At 42.8% G+C, this 17,830-nt stretch overlaps 1 protein-coding gene across 2 annotated transcripts in view; it reads right to left on the reverse strand.

Moving 5' to 3' along the window:
* Positions 1–17,612, reverse strand: part of SPSB4 (splA/ryanodine receptor domain and SOCS box containing 4) — a 79,139-nt gene extending 61,527 nt beyond the window's left edge. Inside the window, exon 1 of one of the 2 annotated variants that reach the window (XM_088170698.1) lies at positions 17,496–17,612. The gene's annotated coding sequence lies outside the window, so the exon portion shown is untranslated. Of the gene's footprint in view, positions 1–16,824; positions 16,960–17,495 lie in introns of those variants that run through there. The other variant, XM_014879581.2, reaches the window with a different exon arrangement.
* Between the last annotated feature and the right edge of the window lie 218 nt (positions 17,613–17,830).

The raw sequence follows: 17,830 nt of genomic DNA on the forward strand, positions 1-17,830 counted from the left end.
CTTTGTCAAACTGGGAATATGCAATAACAACGCAACCAGACAAAAATGCTTGGCTATTCTAAGCTATCCTGTGCTACACACAAAATTTGATGCTGCATGCACACTTAGCAAGTGAGATTTAGTATGTGGGATGAACAATGCAGCACTAAGTCATGACTTCTTCCATTCCTGAAAGGAATGCAAATCCTGAAAATCCCAAGGACATTCCTCTGTAAAGAGTAACTTGTTCTGCAATGTTACAAAAATGCAATTGTTTCAAAATTCAGGATAAGCTTGTTATTAAAAAAGACTGTGCATTTAGCTGTCTGGAATTAGAATAATCTGAAATACCATACCATCTGTACCATCCAACTTAAAAGCAGTTTAGTCATATGATGAAGAATGCAGAAAGAATCCTGAGTAGCAATGAATACAGTGGAATGCATATTTTTAAATACTTCCATCTACTGTATTTTGGAACTGAGCTGACTTGAGGTTTTGGGTTGGTTTTGTGCCTTCCTCTCTCTGCTTGAGTTTCTGTAATTCTCCCCTTTTGTGCTGAAAGTTGGTTTTAGATGAAGACACTTCTATTCTGAAGAAACATGAACTGAAAATACTTCAAGTCTGTAAACAGTTTTTCTGTGTAATCACTTCTCAGAATATAGCAATGCAATTTGAAAAACAAATATAGAAGCACAATATGACAAAAATTACTTTTTTTTACTACACAAGTACTTTTAAAAGTAGCAATATTTCAGTTCTAAAGTTCCTGAAAGGAAACAGCATTTTTCTTTCCGGGGTATATAACAGGAATACCCATGCAATCCCATAATTACCCTAAGGGTACAGATGTTCAAGCTGCTACATCCTTTCTATCACCCCTTCCAAGTCGTTCCTCCCTTTTGTCTTCAGCCACCTGCATTCAAATGGCCGTGAAATGAGTCTGCCTCAGAAAACTAAAGTGAGTAAAATCTAGTGTTTTATTTTGCCAGGTTATTTTCAGGTGAATAAGCCCTCTGATCTAGAATATCAGACAGTTATATAAATACTTGCTCTGGCAAAAGACAGGGAAAAAAAATTAAAATCATAAAGACAGAATCATCTATTTAGGCAGCAGTCCAAACCATGGAGCAAATTTCCACAGTCACTTCAAGCTGCCCTAAGGGGCACAGCTGAACTTCATGTCTGAATTCAGCACAGGCATGAGCTTCTGCTTACATCTTCCTCTCTCTTCAAAATCATTCATCTTTCACCCTTCAGCCACCCTTCTGTCACAGTGAATACCTTCTTGTTTTTCCCCAACCGCTGATGTGACCATTTTTAGTATTCATGCATTGGGGTTATATTAAAAGAGTAAATTAACACATGAAAAAGGCCTAACACTAAATTGAAAATTATATTTTCAGCTCCACTTTGCATTTTACAGTATCATTTGCCATTTTATATTTCTACTCACCATGCTTCACCAAGTAAGTAATACCAATAGGTGTCGCACATGTGAGATTTAAAGCCCGAGGAATAATTAAATTTTCATATTGCAATTTCTCACCAGTCATTACTACTTTTCACCAGCCTAACCCTTTTCTTTTAAGACAATTCATTTTACCTCTACAGCTTTGTAGAAGATCAATAGTCCTACAGCTTCAGTTTCAAAACAGAACATCCATTAAGTGACGGCCTCAAAACATTGCTGAATACATTCCACTGCCTTTCTTTTACTGCAGTTCCTCTTGCTGTAATGTGTAGTGGAGCCAGTTGGCCTTTAAAACGAAATAAGTTAAAAAGCCATAAGTGAGAGAAATACTCCTGGAAAGTATCATTCCTCAGTCTAGCCAGTTGCAAATCCCAGGGAATGTGCCAGAGGTGATCCCTGAGCAGACTGAAGCAAGGCCTGCAGATGAGAGCTTCTCTGGCTTGAAGAGTTGTTCACCAGAACTTGACTGCAACTGCAGAAACTGTAGTAGCATACTGGAGTGAAAATTTGGCCCCTCAGCTCACGCTTCAGTCTTTGATTGTGTCAAGTTTGGTGAGTCTTTGTAAGTGAGCCTCGATCTGTAACTGGTTCTCTAGGGGCAGCACCATAGTGAGGATGGGGATAAGGAGGAACAATCATTAGTAGCAGCTCTTTGGCCAGCTACAACATCACAAGGCTACTGCAGATTTGCCAGATTCCAAAAGAGATGGCTCCACTCTTACAGTGCCTGTCTGTACATTTTGCAGTGGATGACTCTAGAGCCTTGCCTCAATATCATTTATAAAAAGACATTCACTAACAGCTTAAAATTTGCAATGCTTCTGTAATGACCAGCATACTTCTGTCATCTTCTTTTGCATCCAAGTCTTACTTTGTTTAATTCCAATTTGGATTGAGGCAGCAGTTACAGACAATACCTGTGCACTGTGCTCAGCTGAAGCAGCCCATCAGAGGCAGTTCCTGATGTGACCTGGATGACTTTAATACTTCCAGCAGTGCTGCAAAAGCCCAGTGACACAAAGGTACTGTGCCTCTGGCCAAACATAGCAGACAAGAGCTGAAGATACTTTTCCACCTGTGAACTGAACAGATCGATGTAGAAGAGATGTCCCAAAAGGCTGTCTTGGACAAACGACGGGTGGACACAAATGCACACGGGGGTCAGGCCCACACCCCCACTCAGGGCTGCACAGTGAGAGGGGGAGGGCCAGGCTAGAGGGAACCCAGACATTGTTCTTGCAAAAGCATGCAGGAGATGAATGCATGAGAACAAGTCTGATGCTGAACAAAAGCGTGTTCTTTTGTTTAATAGGAAAATAGACTTACACAATCACACCATCTGCACCCCTCCTAATCCTTCCCCCTCAGCTACTTCAGTCAATAGCCAACCTCAGCCAAATGTGACAGAGCAGCAGCAGGCTCAGGAATAACTGTTCCTACAGGACAGGACAGACATCCTGGAAGTGAGCACACGGAACACCAGGCTGGGCTGTGAGGCCACATCTTGCCAAGAAACCCTGATGAGAATGAGCTCACATCAAAGCTGTGACTGCAGGCAAAGTGTCCCGAAGATTTCATGTCAAGTCAGCCACAAGACACAAAACCAGGAAACAATGCTTCATCAGTCCAACAGTTCCTTCTTTTAAACAAGAGAAATTAAGTAAACACACTTCACATATGTTAAGGAAACATCATGACAAAATCAGATTGCACAGATGATTCTGTATTTCCCAGGTGAAGCAATGAATCAAGTTTCTTTGGAGTGCTGACAAAAAGACAAAACAACTTCCTGTTAAACAAATAAATGTTTTTGCAAAATGCCACATTTTTTAAGCAACAGCAATGAATTTCATCTGTTTCAAACACCAGCCACTACTAAAGCCCATATGTCAGTAGAGAACAATTGTACAGACAGACAAGTGGAAATGATGGAGAAAGTAATATCATAGAAACAAACTGCCTAAGCTCCAAGCAATAAAATTGATTTTCCTCAGGCTTATAAAAGCTTTCCCATTTTACCAAGTAGTATTTTTGTGTCTTTTATTAATTTAGGAAATAGGGTACTTGGTAACACCAGAGAGGCTGGGAAAAGGCACAGGGCTTTAAGGAGTTAAAGATTCACAGGCAGTTCTGTCCCCATGTCAAAAATGGAACTCCTGAAGACACAGAGGACACCTTGGTGAGAAGCCAGAAGGGGTCTCTCAGTGGTGAATCACAGAATGGTTTGGTTTGGAAGGGTCAATGGCATAAAGCTGAGTAAGGGGAGGTTTAGGCTGGATACCAGGAGAATGCTTTTCACCCAGAGGGTGGCTGGGCACTAGAACAGGCTCCCCAGGGAAGGTCACTGCAGCAAGCCTGTTCAAGGCCTGGCCAATGCTCTCAGACATGCACTGTGACTCAGGGAGTGTCCTGTGCAGGGCCAGGATCTGGGCTTCAGGATCCTGGGTTGTGTCCCTTCCAACTGAGTATATTCTGTGATTTTAACATGTAATTCCAACCTCCCTGCCATGGTTAGGGACACCTGTCCTTAGAGCAGGTTTTTCAAAGCCCCATCCCACCTGGCCTTGAACACTTCCAGGGATGGGTTATCCACACAATCTCTGGGCATCCTGCTCTAGGCAACTCCTTATCCACTGAGGGATTCTTTCATCAAATCCATGCCTCTCCAGTTTAGAAACAAAGATGTCCTGTGGGACAGTGTTAGATGCTTTGCTTAACTCCAGGCAGATTATATCAGTTGCTCTTCCCTGATCCACCAATGCCATAATCTCACCATAGAAGGCCACTAAATTTGCCAGGTATAGTCTGGCCTCAGTGAAGCCCTGCTGGCTGTGTGGAATGTGATTTTCTTGCTGGCTCCTTAGTTGTCCTAGAGCCAGATTAAGCAGAAAGGCTGCTTTTTCAAATCAATACTGTTATATGGAGAAAAACTATACCAGACTTGGCAGTGTTAAAATCAGAGAGGGCCTCCAACCAGGAAAAGCCATGGTGAAAGAAGTTGCTACTTGGAGCAGCATTTACATCTCTCTATTACTGACCTAACAATGTACATCCTCAAAGAAATTTATGCTGCAAGTGCCAACAATTCCAGGTATTTTTGACCACAGGAAAGTACTTTAAAATCCCACACCAGACTTCCCAATAGAGGTATGGATAAAAATAAATCAGCTTTGTGCCTGCCTACAGGACAACTCTCAACACAAACTGTGATCTATAAGCTCAAACATAAGGCCTATATTTCTCAAAATAACTTTACTCCCTAGTTTTCCCTACTAAGCAGCCTTCTACAGGGAATTTTCTTTTAAGCAGCATTTCATTTGTAACAATTAATTACTAACCATATTTCCTTCTTGGACGAAAACAGAGAAAGAAAAAAAAAGGAGGTTATTTGGAAGAAAACTGTACCAGTATGCAAATTTTAATGGTAATAAAAATATAACAGCACTTAAATCTTTAGGTGTACTGCTTCTGAAATAAAATAAGTAACATTGTGTTCTGGAAGCCTTGAAAAAGCTCTATTAAACATTAAAAAACGGCATATTCCAATGAATCTTTTTACAGACCCCCATATTTGATATGACTGCAGACGATCTTCCAGACATGATCTAAATCTGCCAGACTCTGGTTCTCCAATAACTCAGGCAGGGACCTGTTCTGCCCTGGAGAAAAATGTGTTCAGTCTAAATTTGGATCAGCAGTACTTTAGACAAAGAGAAAGCACATCAGTAATTATAAATTAAGCTTCAGCAACAGGTGGAATATATTGAAAACAAAGAGCTCAGAGCTTTTAATTCTGAAGAAACAAAACTCTAGATTGTATTGGGCTATAAAGATCATCTTGATTCCCAGCATGATAGAGAATAAATGTAAAATTTAGAACAGTAACATATCTTTAAAAGTAAAGGACTACCTCCAGGAAAATAAATCATCTTCCCACTGAGTTATAAAAGCTGTAACACACTCAAGTATAGCCTGTATTCCTGAACATACTGTTCAGCTTCATCGGAGCTAAACTTTTTTCTGTTCACTACATCCTCAAAAGCAGCACAAGTAGCATAAAATGAAGTAGATTTATAGAAAGATCCTTCCAGAACCATTTGAATTAACCAAGATGTTCATTTGAGCCTAAATGCAAACTTGCATTTCTCAAACTATCATGTACTGCTACAAAAGACTTGCAAGACACATACAAACCACACCATTGTTGAATGTAAAACCATGTAGGATACTGCACAAACACTACAAATAGTTTCAGAGGAGGAAAGCAAGCCTTTTGGCCAACAGGTTAAGGAAAAAAATATCTAAGGATACTGGAAATCTGAGGGGGTTTAAATTCCAACCATTCTTTGAACAGATAAACTGTTCCCTGAAGTGCTGTGTGGACACAGAAATTACTACAAGAATCATGGGATCAAGAGCAGTTGTGCATTTTCATATTTAGCACGAACTCTGTCACAATTCACAGTCCAGAGACGAAAAACAGAGGCAAGTTCGAAGAAAGTAATTTACACAGTATGAAAGTTTAATGGAGCATTAAAACCCAGAAGTCTATTAATTCTTCTAACCACCTGAAGAATGAACAGAGATCTTCCTCCACAGTGGAGGAAGGAATGGAAAACAAAAGTATTTTCAATTGCCCCACATATCTTCATCACATCCATGGCTAACAGCTTTTTGTTACAATCCCAGTCTTTCTATAGTTTTCCTTTCCTTTTCATCCCTTCCCCTCCTTTTCCTGTACATCCCATTGTCAGGTTCCTTAATTCTGGGAAGCCATATCTGGCTTAAAATTTTACCCATGTTTAGCATCCTTTTAAGATATTTACCTCCCCATCTGGCACTGCTAGAAAGAGAAGCATATGGAAGCACACTCAACCCCCACCTTTCATTAGGTAGCAGACTCATGAACAATTATCAGAATACATTATCATCTTATTAACAAAGCACAATCAAGGGGAGCAGGAAAAATATAAGTAGTGTCAGGCTTCTCTCTGAAATTCTCCTAAGGGAAAAAAAACAACACTTGTAAACACAGATCTAAATTTCTGAAATTACTGCATGAATTTAATGACAATCTGTATAAGACACTGCAACTTCTGATACTGCAGAAATAACTTATACAAAAAATCCTGCAAGCCAGGACCAGAATGAATGGCTTACAATTTGGAAAACAATTCGTTGAACACAAGAGCTGAGCCTCAGAGAGCTCCAGGCTGCCACAATACTCAGCAGTCAGTACTGTTTGTGTTGCACTAGTTACTGATGGGTGGGTTCCCCAGTACCACATGTAGGATAGAAGAAATTGGCTCCAGCTGAGACCACTTTTCTGTACTTTAAAAAATACAGGATACTGTAACATTACCACCATCCTTGCTGGAAAGGGAGGAGATGTCTTCAAGGAAAGCAGACAGATGGACAAGAACTCTGTGCTACCATCTGACTTCCTATTTAACATCCCTTTCCCTATTCCCTAATGACACGTGCTGAGAAGATAAAACATTGGGTAGAAAAGAGAATGTACCAAGTTACCTCGGAGGGACACCAGTGGTACAGTTAGGAAATGCAATTCCCTTGCTTGGGAAGCACAGTGCACAGAGAAGAGAGTGTGCTCCTCTCTGCTGATGGAGGATTCAGAGCCATCTAAGCAGGAGGGAACTCCCAACATCAATAAAAAAATAAGGTAGTCAGGCTCCATTTAATTGCACTGTGCAGAAATCACCGTGATTTATGGCTTCTGCCAAGAGCCAACTGCAGAGAGGGGAAACACCACCCCTGTGTGTGCCCCTCATACCAAGCACACACATCTCGTGTCTGTGCGAGACCACGGCTGCCTGCTTTCCACAGACACAATATCAAAGGAATTAATTCCTAAGGCAATGGGAAAATACTACATGGGAGAACTTCCAAGTCACAGATTCTGCTTACTTAAGCTAAGCTGCTTAATCAAGTTAATTGGAGGAATTAAAAAAGCATCTGGAGAAGAACACGTTCACCAGCCAGTCTCTATAGTCATTCCTGAGCTGGTGTTACTCCTTCTGGGAGCCAGTTCCCCTGCTGGCACAGCACAATCCATCATCAGCCATTACACTGATTACCATCCATTAGTTTTGCTAAGTACTAATGAATTTAAACCTACTTTTGTAATTTATTTACAAGCTATTCACATACTTGATATGAAGCACATATATACAATGTTTTGTGTTAACAGGAGAAATGTGGCTGAATATTAAAGAGTTGCATGTTAAAAATGACCAATAGAAGTAATAATTCTCATAAAGAATTGTTTGTGGAAAAGTTTTTGGCAAGACAAGCAGGACAGAAGCTGACAGTCTTTAAAAATACAACTGGTTAATATACAGGGGGAAACAGGTAAGAACCCACAAGAGTGACAAGTTTTAAGTATCAGCCCCATAAATATAAAATTCAATTAAAATGTCATTTTAGAAAACACTGAGAACAGAGTTGGCACTCTTAGACAATGGTTTTTCTTCCCTGCTATTAAGGCAGGGTGATTAAAATAAAAGATAATCCTCTTTATTTCAAAAGCTAATTATTACATGTAATGAAATTTCTTCTTGTACCATGAGACTGAACTAAATTCTACCAAGACCATCAACCCACACATCTTCGCTGTAGTAAAGTAACTGCTTGAATTCTTCCCTACAATCCTATTTCAACAATAGGCTATTAGGCTCAGCTTTGATTTCAGCACACCACATTCCTTACCACTACGGAAACCAAATGCAGAACAGCTGTGGAAGCAAACCCCACTGTAAGCAAATATTCAGACCAAAAAAAATTACAAGTAAAAAAAAATCCCTTGAGAAAACCCATTCACTGGGAATTCTGACGAGCGTTAAACTGCCAGTTTAGCCTTGGCTTAAGGATTATCCAGAGGAAGCATCCCACACACATTTTCCCCAGGAGGTGTAAAGAGATGCCTGCATCTGTTAAGTGCCCAGATTTTCTATCCTGCCAGCCAGCAGTGCTCCGGAGGAACGGAGCTGTTTGCTACACTACTGCTTCCTGCATTGTTAATTCAGAAGTCTAAATTTAGATGCCAGGTTTAGCCAATGGTTTTTCCACTTCTTCCAGTAGTTAAAAGAAAAACAGTTCTGCATCAATTCACTACCTTCATCAATGTGCAGAAGAAAACATGATGTCAGAACTACACACACTGGAATTACATCCCCAACCTCTGGCTATAGCAAGTGAGAGCAAGTTTCTGCACTTCTCCCGAATCACTGCACACCAGGCAGCAGGCACTACTGAGTCACACTTCTGTCTAACCCTGGGCTTCTGCTCACCCACGTTCCAAGGATTTTACCACAGGGAAAACAAAATCTAGAAATGAAGGGAGTAAAGGGAGGGGGTTGGCTTCTGCATTCCCGAAGACTTCCCATGTCCTCTATTAGCAGGATGTGGATGGAGCAAAGCAGTAAAAGCAAGCTCATCAGTCACTCTCACATCCCCGGAGTGTTGAGACATTTCACTTTGAATTTCCCTTTGGTGTCTTTTTCCAGCAGTCAAACTGTCATGAACTAAAACATATGGATTTTTTCTTCCCTTGCACTATTATTCAGCACTGCTAGACAGAGGTGTATTCAAGTGAAAACAAACTATTGATTCTTGTTACTGGGTCTAAGAGCAGGAAATGCAAGCCGATTATCAATGCTGAAGGTAATTATAAATGGAAAGCCCACTGCACCCCTAAACATGAAATTAACAGCAGCCTCATGCACTTTCTCCCATCCCACTGCAGCTCACTGAGGTGAGGGAAGTTCTGTTACCATATCACAGGAGTTTGAGCACCACAGGAGGAAGACGTTCCAGCAATACCTGATGGTTCCCTTTATGCACCCTGCCTGTGAGGTCTATTTTCACTACCTATTTCATTTTTTAAATCCTGACAAATACTTAGCCTTAGTCCCTTTGACAAATTAATCACCTTTCTCTCCATCACCTTCAAAAACTGCTGTTGAATGTTCCTCTCTTTCCTTGTCCACACTTCAGTACACTGCTACCAAGAGAACTCACAGGTGAGCCTCTCTTCCTTCTCTCTACCCACACACTTTGTTTCAAATAACTAATATGAATGCTAAAAAATTTAAAAACAACGAGGACTTATTCCAGGTCTCATGCTCATGCTTGTTTAATGCATCTTGTTCTATTTAAACTCAAAGGATAAGATACTGCACATGTTGTAACAAATCCTTCCTGAGCACATTCTCACATCTTTGGTAGATGATCATTGCACTTAAAACACTGCATCTTAGTCTAAACAAGCCAGCACGGAACTATGTGGAAAGTTTTCTAGATTACTAGAAACAGTTACGTCAGCACTGACCAAAGTACAAAGGAACTTCTTGATGTGATAATATTTTAAATAATCACTAGCTTCAATGTATTATTTGCCTTTGAATACAAAGGATTATAGAAAACCCACCCTTTTCATCTTGCAACATCAAAACCAAAGGACTCTATAAATATCTAGTGAATGACCAGTACACTTAGAAGTGAGAATATCACAGCAAGTGCTACCCAGATGTTAACAGCATCAGAGGCTGATGGAGCTGAAGTGCAGGGATAGTTAGGTGCTGGAGCAAAACAGATGTAACACTAATATGCAGCAACACAGTAAAATGAGGTTGAGATGGCAATGTTTCTGTCTTTTATAGACTTTGATGTGCCACCATCTTTAGTTCAAACAACTTCTGTCATCTCTGACATGCCTGATAATAGTTTTCAACAACAAAGAAAACAGTATTTTGTTTTCTTTATGCTGCATCATAATTTTTGAAAGCAAGATGACAATGCACCTGAACTTCCTTGCAGGGTCAGACTCCCAAAATATGCTCCAGAGAGGGACTTTGCTCGAGCATGGGATGAAAATATCAAAGGTCATAACTTAGTTTATTATTTTCAGGTTTAGCACATGCCCAGAGGTGCACTATTGCTGCTCCTTTCCTAGACAAAGAACAAAGTAAGGGCCCTGCCCAAGTGAACTAGCTGGAGCCTCAAAATACCCTAAGTCTCTGAAAGAGTTCAGCATGTGCTCCTATCAGACTCTGATCCTCAGTTTAAATCCAAGCAGACTGATAAGCCATGAGGAACAGATACTCAATTCCCCATGCACAGATGTTACACAAATTTGAAGTATCTACAAGTATGCCTTTTTACATGTTAAATTAGGATTAACTTTCAAGATAATCAAACAAATGAAGCAATAAATTTTAATGGGCTTTTCTTTAAACTCAATAAAGTGTCACCACCAGAATATACCACAAACAACACCATAAGGACCAGGTTTCGATTTTAACTCTTAAATTCCCCAGGTCAGCTACACTGGATTTTGGAGTTATAAATAACTTGAGCCAACAATTCACATAAATGGAGTAAAATACAGGACACACTACAAAATTATATGCAATAGCATCACTGAGCAAGGAATACAAGTACAAACAAATTAACATGTAAACTTAATTTTAAAGCAACCATTCACTTCATAACACTGTAGTGATTCTGTTGTCAAAAGCAAATGACAGCAGAGCTTATTCTGGAAATGGAATCTAAAACACTGGAAAAACAAAGTTTCAAAAATACCAGTACTGGCACCCAGATTATTGAGTGGGTCCAAGCTACCTTAAAGTTATACTCAAAACAAGAAACTGTTTATAATTTCACCAGGAACAAAAAAAGCAGTTAAAGCTGAAAATTCCCTTTACCACTTAAACCAACTGTTTCTTTGGCTACAGATATAGATTTGAATGTCATGGCATTTTCTCACATGTGAAGTAATACAATCCTTGTTGACAACACTGTGAATTTATTGCTTAATTTTGTGTGGCTTCTATCATGAAATAGTTTAATTAGGAAATAACTTCAACATTTTTGAGAATTAGTTCAGTATTCAAAGACAATGGCCAACTTTCTTCCAAGCCATTTTCATCCTTCTGGAGCAAAACTCTTGTTTAGAATATTCTTACAGAAAAACAAAGAACCAACACACAGCTCATGACTATGCCTCCAACCACCACTTAGGGATTTCTGTGGACAGCACACTTTCAGTATGCAATGTGGCACTGATGTAAATACTTGCGCAACGTGGCTCTTTTTTAAAATTATGACGTCCAATATCAAATGAAAAAAGGTATCCTTCTGCTGGAGGTAATGTGTTTCTGCATTCATTTGAAGAAGGGATAGAAGAGAAGCAGTTAAAATTAAATTATAATTAAGTACATAAACCTTTCATCAAATTTGAAAAATCACACCTTTTTCCATGCCTAAAGCTATACAAATGCTCTTGCATGATTAATACTCCTTAAAAAAGCAATTCTATATATGTTGGTTTTTTCAACACTCAAGAAACACCCTTTTAAACAAAGGCTACATGAGACTGCTGCTGTGAGGTGCAGATGGAGCCTGAACTCTAGGTACTGACCTCGCCCTCTCACAAAGTTGAGCTCCTGCAGTCTGGGCCATGGTTAGGTCCCAAGGCATGGACCCATTTCTGCAGACAGCAAATCCTCATTCTTCTGATGGGACACTGTAAATAGAATTGATCTTTTTCTCAAAATCTCTTGGCAGAATTTTCCTTAGGAGTTGTTACCACAGAAAGGCACAACAGCAGACAAGCAAACACCAGACTTCAACAACAGGGTAGCATAAGAAAGGCAGTACAAGAACGAGCTTTTGAAAATGCATGTCTAAATCAAGAAATCAAACTCATCTAAAGAGTCTGCTGTACAGCTCTGAAAGAATTAGCTAGCAATCAGCTCCAACACAGATTTTCTACACTGCTGCATTTCAAGCTGCACACCAAAGCTTACTTGTCCCTTCAGCCTCTGACAAATCCTCAAAGATAAAGTTGCTAAGTCACCACACTCTGCAATGCAACACAATAAAACTTGTCATCTGACACTAGTCATGAGCAGGATTACCCCACAATGTTCAATCCAAAGACACACAAAATAAGCAGGGAAGCAAAAAATTATACAGAATACTGTTCAGCATTGCTCTGAGTTCAAATTACTTCAGCACGAACAGATTTATATCACAGAGCACCCATGTTTAAATCCAGGCAGCTCACCTCTTACTAAGGATGGAAATAGATAAAAATTCTTCTTGCATGTTTCTTTGCTATGGCCAAACCACAGCAAATTACATAAAATTTCTGCATTTCAATTGCTACAGAAATTAAATTTCTGCACCACACTGACCTCCAAGGCAAAGGTGACATCCACTTAAAAAAAGACAGCCCCAAAAAAATACAAACATACACATATGTGCATTTCAACAGGCTAGTACCTGACACTACTCCCTTTCTGCTGGAAAAGGAGCTAAAGGAGGAAAGTGGTGAGCTCTGCCCAGCACTCTTGATAAGCCAGTCTTTAATAGAGCAGTGGCAGCCGAAAAAGAACATCAAGTTTTAATCAATTACTGCCAGTCAAATGGCAGTTCTTAGCCCAAAGTCATGGCACCTTGCGAGTACTGATCTCTCTAAACCAGGACTGCTACCAAAAAACATAACTCACATTTTCTAGCTCTCCTTTACACATTTTTCCATGCTGCCACCAAGGCCACTGGAACACACTGTTAAATCTCTTCTGGGCAAGGGTTTTTCCCTGATAGGCTGTGAATGCTACTGAGTATATTGCCAGCTTTCTAAGCACAAAAAAAACAAACTAAAACTGACTTTTATCACCATCCAATCTAAATGGCTGTGGGCTGTAGAGCTGTACAAGCAACTGAGGAAAAGGCATTTCCTGACATCATTGCAAACTTCACCTGAAAGCAGGATTCAGACAGCATCCACCATTTCAGATACTTTAACTCTTGAGGGAGCACAGGTCAAGTACGCTACACTGCTGCCTTCAAACAACAGCAACTCGGACACTGTAGCACAAAAAGACATCTGCTGTTCTTTGGGAACGTTAGTTATCAGTGAAGCTGCGTTCAGCCCTTCTGGAGCAGCACTCCCCAGTACATGAGCAGTACACAGCCCAGCAACAGTGGCAGTGATGCACACACACCTTTTCAAGGCAAAAAGCAAAAACCAACCCCCACAAACAACCTGAGCCTGAGCTGACTGAAGTTAAAGGAGTCAGAAGACATTAACTGCTCTTCCAGGAGGCACGGGATGCATTAACATCTTATTCTACAGCACAACCTATGTCAGCTAACAGCCTAAAGTCATTCCCAAAGGTTGTGTGCACTGCAGAGAGTGACACAGATTCACCAACATGCACACAGCCCCAGTAAAAATACAGTGGGTGAGGCAGCTATCTGATCTGGCAAGTTTCAATCCGCAGCACTTGTTGATTTTCAGTCAGTCCAACAACACCAATTTCCAGAATTACAAGCAAATATTTATCCATACATGGAAACTTTACAGAGAGTTCTGTTTTCAAAAACTGGTTAACTGTTCAGTGGTCAGGTTTAACCAATGCCTTCATCACAGAAAATGGATCTATCCTGGCTTAATAAATACTTAAAATTCCCAGGACAACGTGTGTGGCCTGCATCTCCACGAGCCTCAAGGTGCATACCACATGGACATAGCTCAGATGGACTGCATCCATCCATCCAGAGCTCTGTCAGCATGGACCCTTCATCTCTGGAGCCACAAGCCCAGCTTGGCTTTCTGGACGGTGCCAGGAAGGCGGGCACCCAGCAGTACCAGCCTCCACTCCTCTCTACCATCAGTCTCACCTCAGTCTTCAGAGAGGATTTGTGCAACATTTACATCCATCCTCTCTCCTGGGAAACCTGCTGAGAAGAAAATACATCTAGATTTCCTTTATATGGATATTATATTAAGAACAATGCATTTATCCTCACTAAGTGATGCAGGAAATAGATGTGAGTATCAAGGCCGCTCTGCATTACCATTACTCAACCTGGGATTTACCACTGCGAGAGCCTCAAGTTTACACTGAAGTGAAGCTGCCCCAGCACAGAAAGAATTGAGCAGATGATGTCAGTGCAGCAGTAAGTGAGCAGCCAAGCAGACTGAAGAGAGCAGACAGCTAAAACACAGCATGGCTTACAGAATTTGAATAAGGCATCCCTCCTTCTGCCTTCCTCTACTTGGCCGTGAAGAATTACCGGGATGGGACAGTTGAGTATCTAGCATGATCCTGCTAACCACTTTAGCCAAGAATTTTTAACAATAGTATCTCAGAAAATCATGTAATGCCTTCTACTTCAATTGCTGTCACTATGTCTCAAATGTGTAAGCAAATCAGCTCCTCATAGGAAAACTCTCCAGTTGTCCCAATTAAAAGAAGCCATCGCAAAGTAACCATCACATGGAGTCCTGTGACACGTCATTGAGTGCCACTGTGAAAATTAATTTCCTTCTCCATAAAAAGAGATCAGTATCCTATAAACAGAAGACAGGAAAACAGAGATTGTGAAGGAAAACGAGACAAAAATAGCTGCCTTGAATTTTCTTGGTACATGGAAAACCCATTAGAAAAGATTGCACATCAACAATGAAGCCTGAGAAGTTAATGACTTGCTGTGTGTAGAGTCATAGGAGAGACGGCCCATCATTCAGAAACTCCTATGCTACACGAACATGAATCATAAAGATGACTGTAATTTGGTCAAACCAAAAATCAGAAGTTTTGGTTCTTTCAAAAAACAAGATATCCAAATAGTACTTCTCATAGGGGGTTTATGCTTCTCTTAAAAAAAACCCCAAAACCTCAACCAAAACAAAAAATCCCACCATAAACAACCTCTCAAAAAAAAAAAAAAAAAAAAAAACCAAAAACCAAACAACAAACCAAAACCCCCAAACACAACAACAAAAACAAAACCCTCCCCCAAAACAGCAGAAGTCTCACAACTCCAAAAAGCTCCTTGCAAAAAGGTGGCACTGCTTTCTCAGTCCGAAGCCCCAGAGCCTGTTGAGCAGGAAGCCCAGCGCTTCAGAGCTGGCTGCAGTGACATTTGCAAAGACAAACAGGCCGATGGGATGGGAGCAAACACAGGGTTCTCGGAGCCCAGCAGCACCAGTGTGTACTGCCAGAGCAACACCCACACGAGGGCCTCAGGAAGGCACGGAGCTGGGAAGTTCTCTCATCCTGGTGGTGCAGGGAAGTACCGAGTGTCCCTTCAGCCCTGGCAGGGTCACTGAAGCACAGGACGGTCATCCAAGGACATCCCGAGTCAGCAGCAAGACACCGAGGCACATTAGCTACCAAGGAAACCAGACTTACATGACTAAGGCCAGCTATAAAACTTCTAGTTGTTGTTAGGAGAACGTACAGTATCTGGCATTTCTCTGTCAGCAGCACCAAATAATCGAACAGCAATTTGATATTCATGTCCCCGACGGGCTGCTTTAGTTACAGAAACAACATTAAAAATGTAGCATCCTTCGAGTTACACTGCAGAAGTCAGGCCAGTTTCAGCCACAAGCATCAACTCTCGGGGACTGTTTTTTTTTTTCCTCCTGATAAGCTCTTTTGCAGCGTGGAGATACCTTATCAGGGATTGCTTCTGTCACCGGAAGGCAAACAGAGCACTGTGAAAATACCAGGTATGACTTAAGCACCGAAGGGCTGTAGCCAGCATCAAGCCAGCAGCTGAAGTGGTAGCTGGCCATCTCTCTATATAGGACACTTCCCACCCTGTAGCAGTTTACACTCCAAGTCCTAGGCACAAAGAAAAAAAAGTGACTTGCTGCCAGCACGGACGCTGCCACATCAACGCCGGAGCCCCTCCAGGAACGAATGGGGCTGCGAGGGCAGCGTTCAGCTCCCCTGCCCTGGGTCCCTCGGCAGGAAGAGCTTCCCAACAGCGACAGCAAACCCACTGCCTGGCTCCGAGCTCTTAAAAGTAATGTGACGGCAAATTCAGTCAATACCTTTCTTTGTTGAAACTCAAGTCTCGCATACAAATTCAGGTTTCTCTTGACGAAGGTTCAGCTGCCCTCTTACTCTTACGGAGAAGTATTTCAGATTAGCCTAAACACCTAAAGTGAGGTCTGGCTTTTACTGCCCGAAAAGGCATCAAGTAATCACTGTAAAACACTGGCTGGTGGGAATCATTGTGGCACAACGGTTTGCGTCCGGCAGCGCAAAGTCAGATACGCTCAGTTTACGAGAAACGTAGATCTCTAGTTATCCAACATCTAGAAAAAAATCCTCTTACACAGCTCAGGAAACTAATTTCTATTGTAAACCACTTCATTATAAAGCAGAAAACGGTTCGCAAGTGTATTTCTTTGAACACCAGCTTGAAACCCAGCACTACTAAAAAAAGCCCAACCAAACAAGACCCCCCCCAAACGCGTCTTGTACTGTGCAACAAAACACCGAATTCCCACGAACTGAGGGATTCGCCCATCGCAAACTTACCATAAACCCCCAGCACGGCACCGCCACCGATCCGCTATGCCGGCAGAGAGGAGATACCGGGGAGGGGACGCGAAGCACAAGTAAACAAACTCGGGAGCCGCCGTGGCCGAGCTCGGCGCGCTGAGAGCCCGCGCCCCCCGCCCGGAGCGCGCCCGCCCGGCAAAGGCTGCTCCCCGCCGCCGGCTGCCCGCGCTGCCCCGGGGGGGCGAGAGGAGCCGCGGGCGGCTGCCGGGCTCGGGGCGGCCGGGCCGCCCGGGAGCCGTGCCCGGGGGCGGCGGCCTGCGGCGGCTACCGGGCTTTGTGCGCGCTGCCTGCCCCTGGGCTGCCCGCCGCCGCCTCATGCGAGAGCCGGCACAGCTGGGGAGCGCCGTGCCCCCTCGCGAAAGCCGATCCCGCTGATCTCATCACCGCTGGTTACTAATCCAATGACCGCGGAATTAACAGCAGATGGCAACGCCCCTTCCCCCCGGCCCGGCCCCCGCGGACGCGGCGCGGCTTCGGCGCCCGCAGAGCACGGCGCGACCGGAACGCGCCCGGCGGCCCCGCCAGCCCCCGCCGCTCACGCGTGGAAGTCGCCCTCGGGCACCGGAAAACTTTCTCACATCGCGCCTGGCCGCCGCCTGCCGCCCGCATCGCCGCCGCCCTACGGGCCCCAGCGAGCGGCTTCGCACCTCCGGCAAAGCACCGCAGCATCTTCCGGCGTGCCGCTCGCAAGGGCGAGCAACAGGGAGGCGCCCAAAGTCCTGCCGGCGAGTCCCTGCGGGCGGCTCATGGTGTGCGAGGCACAGCCCAGCCGGAGCCGGGCGGGGATCGCACACGGGATTAGTGCCGCCCATCGGGCGCTGCTGTGAAAACTCAGCACACGCGGCCTTGGGGCTGCCGGCTGCAGACAGGAGGTTTGCATTGGCCGGGCTCTGTTAGCCAGATACATGTGGGTGAAACTTTAATTACACTTTTGGCTGCCAAAACCAACTCCACACTCCTAGGTGAGCTTCACGTCTTCTGA

This window comes from Sturnus vulgaris, chromosome 10 (genome assembly GCF_052056855.1).
Source record: "Sturnus vulgaris isolate bStuVul1 chromosome 10, bStuVul1.hap1, whole genome shotgun sequence".
NCBI lineage: Eukaryota > Metazoa > Chordata > Aves > Passeriformes > Sturnidae > Sturnus > Sturnus vulgaris.